We start from the raw sequence: 7,473 nt of genomic DNA, 5'->3' as shown, positions 1-7,473 counted from the left end.
TGGACAATTACTTCAACAGACTGGGAGAAGAGAGTCTTACTGTAGGTGTCCAGGCATTACATACATTCACACTAACACCGTCTGGCCTCTGTTGAAGCTCTACAATTACTTCTTCTACCATTCCTTTGCCAGTGCTGTTCACACAGAATAGTTACACTGCAAAAAATTGTGTCTTTTAAGGGCAGTGATTTAGCGTTTATGTAAAAGCCAAAGAACAACAGCATACTTCACATTAGGGGCCTAACAAAAGATCCCACATTTGATCTGCCGTGCGTGCATTTCACACAGAACTTACTTGTTGATCAATTGCTTCTCCAATTAAGGTGTTAGTATTAGAGATGTCCGATAATGGCTTTTTTGCCGATATCCCAATATTGTCCAACTCTTAATTACCGATTACGATACCAACCGATACCGATACATACAGTCGTGGAATTAACACATTATTATGGCTAATTTTGTTGTGATGCCCCGCTGGATGCATTAAACAATGTAACAAGGTTTTCCAAAATAAATCAACTCAAGTTATGGAAAAAAAATGCCAACATGGCACTGCCATATTTATTATTGAAGTCACAAAGTGCATTATTTTTTTTAACATGCCTCAAAACAGCAGCTTGGAATTTGGGACATGCTCTCCCTGAGAAAGCATGAGGATGTTGAGGTGTGTGTGTGTGTGGGGGGGGGGGGGGGGGGGGGGGTTCGGGGGTGGCGGGGGGTGTATATTGTGTTTATGTTGTGTTACGGTGCGGATGTTCTCCCGAAATGTGTATGTCATTCTTGTTTGGTGTGGGTTCACAGTGTGGCACATATTTGTAACAGTGTAAAAGTTGTTTATACGGCCACCCTCAGTGTGACCTGTATGGCTGTTGACCAAGTATGCTTGGCATTCACTTGTGTGTGTGAAAAGCCGTAGATATTATGTGATTGGACCGGCACGCAAAGGCAGTGCCTTTAAGGTTTATTGGCGCTCTGTACTTCTCCCTACGTCCGTGTACCACTCCGTACAGCGGCGTTTTAAAAAGTCATAAATTTTACTTTTTGAAACCGATACCGATCATTTCCGAACCGATACCGATAATTTCCGATATTACATTTTAAAGCATTTATCGGCCGATAATATCGGCAGCCCGATATTATCGGACATCTCTAGTTAGTATTATATGTCCAAGCATTTTTGTGTTCGTCCATTTAGATCTGATACTACTCCTAAAACTAGAAAACTAGCAAGTTGACCATTCCGTGTCAGTGCTGTTCACACAAAACAGCCATTGGTCCAAAGAGCAGACTTTAGTTGCACTGTAAAGAAGAAGAAAATCAAGCTCTTTGTCTTTGCACAAGTACAATGACATTTCATTTTCACCACAAATGTATTTTTCTTCTTCAGAAGAAGCCATCTGTAACCTTCCATTGTCAGCCTTCAGATCGTTGAGGTGCGACCATCTTATCACCGACTCTCCTAACGGCGTCCCTCGCATGCTTATCAACCTCGACCGTCATGAACAAGGTCCCGAGCGCCGTCTTTATCTCCTGACGAGGAGCCGCCATGTTTGTTCAAGGCAAATTCCAAGTGGCAGCAGCCCCCTTTTGAAAACGCTGGGGTCCAGACGACGCGGCGACATCACAAACAGTTGCCATCTTGAGTTGTTCCAGCTTTGTGGTGTTTGGAGCAGTAAAAAACAGAATTTGGGGAGTTTTTGCAAAATGAGGCGCTTGAACGCCTCTTGGGGGTCTGGTAAACACTGACTGGGAAGTGGGGGCGGGAATTTTTAATCAAGACCTGATGACAAGACATGAAGATTGATCGAGTCACCGATTTTAGAACATGGAAGAGGCTCATGTTCTTCTCCTAGGTGGCCCTCTGAGGGACAAGCTGAGACCTGCAAACAATGCCTTTTTTCGGATGCCTTAGCACCTTCGCATCGGGTTTCTCGCCGCTGAGGTATTCCGCATGCGTCAACAAGGAATACTAATACTTCCGATCCGAGCAGGAATGTTTCCGCGGCGACGAGGAGAAGTCACCCTATAGAAGTCTTGTAGTTTGCTGAACCGATTGAAGCAAAAGTGTCAACATGGGGGCGGAGCTTACAAGAATGGATTGAAGCAATGGATTGAAGCAAAAGTGTCAACATGGGGGCGGAGCTTACAAGAATGGATTGAAGCAATGGATTGAAGCAAAAGTGTCAACATGGGGGCAGTGCTTACAAGAATGGATTGAAGCAATGGATTGAAGCAAAAGTGTCAACATGGGGGCGGAGCTTACAAGAATGGATTGAAGCAATGGATTGAAGCAAAAGTGTCAACATGGGGGCGGAGCTTACAAGAATGGATTGAAGCAATGGATTGAAGCAAAAGTGTCAACATGGGGGCGGAGCTTACAAGAATGGCTGACAGCAGGGGCCTAAAACCAAGATGGCTGCCTTTGATAATAAACAATGATAATAGTCCGCTCAAAAACACTTTATTTAACGTTTTTAACCAACTTATTTGTTTTCCTCTAGAAAAAGTAGTTCAATAAATGTCGGCTCACTATTTGGCAACGTCAATATTCAGCATTTTCCCAATAGTCTCACTGTTTTTTTTGAGGGTCGGGGGGAAACAGATAATGTATTAGACTTAGGCCGGACGACTATGGCAAAAATAATGACCACAAATATTTTGATTGATATTGAAATCCAGATTACCGTATTTTTCGGACTATAAATCACAGTTTTTTTCATAGTTTGGCCGGGGGTGCGACTTATACTCAGGAGCGACTTATGTGTGAAATTATTAACACATTACGGTAAAATATCAAATAATATTATTTAGCTCATTCACATAAGAGACTAGACGTATAAGATTTCATGGGATTTAGCGATTAGGAGTGACAGATTGTTTGGTAAACGTATAGCATGTTCTATATGTTATAGTTATTTGAATGACTCTTACCATAATATGTTACGTTAACATACCAGGCACGTTCTCAGTTGGTTATTTATGCCTCGTGTATAATGTACACTTATTCAGCCTGTTGTTCACTATTCTTTATTTATTTTAAATTGCCTTTCAAATGTCTATTCTTGGCGTTGGGTTTTTTATTGCGACTTATACTCCGGTGCGACTTATATATGTTTTTTTCCTTCTTTATTATGCATTTTCGGCCGGTGCGACTTATACTCCGGAGCAACTTATACTCCGGAGCAACTTATACTACGAAAAATACGGTATTACCTTGATTATTCGTTAATTTTAAAACATGATTATTTATTGTCTGCGATGAGGTGGCGACTTGTCCAGGGTGTACCCTGAATGCAGCTGGGATAGGCCCCAGCAACCCCCGCGACCCCGAGAGGGACAAGCGGTAGAAAATGGATGAATGGGAGTAGTTATAGTACAACCAAACCTAACCTTTAAAAATAATTTAAAAGAACAGGATATACAATTAGTAACACGTAAACAACAAAAAGCATAATAATTATAATAGTAACAGCAATAAATTAAAATAAAAAAATATAATACATTTTTTCCGTAAAAATGGAATCTTTTAAACTTATTTTACATTTTGTGTCATAAAGGCCTACTGAAACCCACTACTACCGACCACGCAGTCTGATAGTTTATATATCAATGATGAAATCTTAACATTGCGACACATGCCAATACGGCCGGGTTAGCTTACTAAAGTGCAATTTTAAATTTCCCGCGAAATATCCTGCTGAAAACGTCTCGGTATGATGACGCCTGCGCGTGACGTCACGGATTGTAGAGGACATTTTGGGACAGCGTGGTGGCCAGCTATTAAGTCGTCTGTTTTCATCGCAAAATTCCACAGTATTCTGGACATCTGTGTTGGTGAATCTTTCGCAATTTGTTCAATGAACAATGGAGACAGCAAAGAAGAAAGCTGTAGGTGGGAAGCGGTGTATTGCGGCAGGTGTTGCGCCGGATAACGCACCCCTGCCGTAGAATGCACCCCCTGACTGTTGTGCCGGATAACACAGCCGGTGTTTCATTGTTTACATTCCCGAAAGATGACAGTCAAGCTTTACCATTGGCCTGTGGAGAACAGGGACAACAGAGACTCTTACCGGGAGGACTTTGAGTTGGATGCGCAGACGCGGTACCGTGAGTACGCATGCAGCTGCGGCTTCCAAACATTTGATCGCTTGCTCGTACGTGCATGCCGCTATTTGCATTTCACGTACGTAACTTTGGGGACTTTGGGGAAATATATGTGCTGTATGAACTTTGGGGAGGTGAACGGTACTTTGGGCTGTGGGATTGAGTGTGTTGTGCAGGTGTTTGAGTTGTATTGGCGGGTTATATGGACGGGAGGGGGGAGGTGTTTGTTATGCCGGGATTAATTTGTGGCATATTAAATATAAGCCTGCTTGTGTTGTGGCTAATAGAGTATATATATGTCTTTTTTTTTTGTCAAGGCTTTTTTATCAGCAACCAAAAGTTGCGAACTTTATTGTCGATGTTCTCTACTAAATCCTTTCAGCAAAAATATGGCAATATCGCGAAATGATCAAGTATGACACTTAGAATGGACCTGCTATCCCCGTTTAAAAAAGAAAATTGCATTTCAGTAGTGAAAAATGTTTTCTTAATTAAATGTACATTTATTGATGCTATACATCTTCGGACAATATGGACCAGTAATTTAAGTGAAAGCATAATCATTTTGCTTGTGTAAACAGTCAGGCCGGATGTTGCGCACAGCGCTGTTATTGTGAAGGTTTGATTGATTGATTGAAACTTTTATTAGTAGATTGCACAGTACAGTACATATTCCGTACAATTGACCACTAAATGATAACACCCGAATAAGTTTTTCAATTGTTCAAGTCGGGGTCCACGTTAATCAATTGGTGGTACAAATATATACTATCAGCATAATACAGTCATCACACAAGTTAATCATCATCAGAGTATATACATTGAATTATTTACATTATTTACAATCCGGGGGTTGGGATGTGGAGGGGGTTAGGTTTGGTTGATATCAGCACTTCAGTCATCAACAATTATATCATCTGAGAAATGGACATTGAAACAGCGTAGGTCTGACTTTGTAGGATATGTACAGCGAGCAGTGAACATAGTGAGCTCAGAAAGCATAAGAACAAGTATATACATTTGATTATTTACAATCCGGGCAGGTGGGATGTGTGCTGCAGTCCGGAGCTTCACGAATGTAGACGACTTGAGGCTGTTGAAACAAAAAGAAGTGAGCCTCTCAAGTTACTGCTGTCCTGTTTGTACGTTGATCTTACATCAATGATGTCGTTCACAACAACCCCAGCACTGGAGCTGTGTTGTGGGTGTATGGATTGTTTTTGCGAGCTTTAGTTTCGTACTTTAGTGGCTGTTTCAAGTGGCCGTCTCCACATTGTCGAGTTCAGGACGCGGCGGTTGAGTGTTTCGGCTATGGATGAGCACTAGCGGACATATTATTTCCCCAAACAAATGTTCTGTCTCTTCCGCATGACAGCTCATGACTCGCATTTATGTCAATATCTGTGATAGGATATCGGTTTTATTCCGCGAAAATTTACATGGTCGTACTTTTTTTGTTGAGTCAAGTGATTATTGATTAGGCATACTAGCGCTGTGTCAAATATACCTGCATTGTCCTTTCCATCCTTACACTTTCCATCATTGTAACTGAGCTACTTTGTTGAACAATTTACCTTGTAGATCATTAAAGTTTGTCTAAGTTTAAGTCTAAATCTAAAAAGTAGCAAGCATGGTTAGATCCCAAAGTTCGAGAAGACGTGCTTTTTTCCCCCACTCATACGCTCACTTATTCGTTTTCCCGGTGCAGGAATTGTTTTTTTAACTATAATATTTTTATGATTGTGAGAAGCCAAAATCAAAATCAAGATTTGAATATGATTAATTGTCCAGCCCTCTGTTAGACTTTAAAAACATAGGCCTAAATTATTTGTAAGCATTAAATCTCAATGGAGGCTCACTATTTGGCAAGCATTACATCACTCAAAAGCAGACCTGGGCAAATTAAGGCCCGTTAAGCTTTTCAATCTGTCCCGCCTGACATTCCCAAATATATATTTTTTTATCTTTCAGATGGAAACTGTAGCTGCCACTATGATGAGCAGTGATGTTTTTGAATTACCGTAAGTCTTGAAATATACAAAATATTTCAATGGCTGGAATCTGTGCTTTTGCATGATATACTAGTTACTATGGTAATCCAATTAGTTACTATGGTAATCTAAGAAACAACAGCTCAGACGAGGCACCAAGCAGTGTGGGTGGGGAGCCTTTCCACAGAGTGTTTCCAGAGCAGCCAGCCTGAAATGCGGTTGTCAGGGACAGACGCGGAAGGAGATTTTTACAACAATGTTCTAAAGCTTAGTGATATATCAGATTGTAGGTGGGGTTTTTTTACCCTTCGCGTTCATATTTGGCTCTTTGTTGTATTTTTGTTGCGTTTCGGTTGATTGTAAAATGTGTCGATGGAGAGGGGGTGTGAAGTTCATATGTTGTCAATATTCAGTGTTTTATCGTTCATAGTTAATATTGTAAATCCCACATTCTTTATTTTCATGTACATTCTGGGTGTCTCATTCATTGAAAAAATTTAAAATTCCTTTCCATTTTTTTAAGGCGGTCTGTCATAACGTTTTTAGCATTCAATCAGACATTATTGTGAGGTTTTGTATTAGTGTTCCTAAAAATAGGACCCAAACAAATACTGTACCGCAGATTTTCACAGCTTACATACTGTATATATAAAGGTTTACATACACTTGTAAAGAACATAATGTCATGGCTGTCTTGAGTTTCCAATCATTTCTACAACTCTTATTGTTTTGTGATAGAGTGATTGGAGCACATACTTGTTGGTCACAAAAAACATTCATGAAGTTTGGTTCTTTTATGAATTATTTATGGGTCTACTGAAAATGTGAGCAAATCTGCTGGGTCAAAAGTATACATACAGCAATGTTAAAGGGGAACATTATCACAATTTCAGAATGGTTAAAACCATTAAAAATCAGTTCCCAGTGGCTTATTATATTTTTCGAAGTTTTTTTCAAAATTTTACCCATCATGCAATATCCCTAAAAAAAGCTTCAAAGTGCCTGATTTTAACCATCGTTATAAACACCTGTCCATTTTCCTGTGACGTCACATAGTGAAGCCAACACAAACAAACATGGCGGAAAGAACAGCAAGCTATAGCGACATTAGCTCGGATTCAGACTCGGATTTCAGCAGCTTAAGCGATTCAACAGATTACGAATGTATTGAAACGGATGGTTGTAGTGTGGAGGCAGGTAGCGAAAACGAAATTGAAGAAGAAACTGAAGCTATTGAGCCATATCGGTTTGAACCGTATGCAAGCGAAACCGACGAAAACGACACGACAGCCAGCGACACGGGAGAAAGCGAGGACGAATTTGGCGATCGCCTTCTAACCAACGATTGGTATGTGTTTGTTTGGCATTAAAGGAAACT

The sequence above is a fragment of the Nerophis lumbriciformis genome, linkage group LG07 (genome assembly GCF_033978685.3).
Source record: "Nerophis lumbriciformis linkage group LG07, RoL_Nlum_v2.1, whole genome shotgun sequence".
Taxonomy (NCBI): domain Eukaryota; kingdom Metazoa; phylum Chordata; class Actinopteri; order Syngnathiformes; family Syngnathidae; genus Nerophis; species Nerophis lumbriciformis.
Note: the sequence above shows the minus strand (reverse complement) of the source record.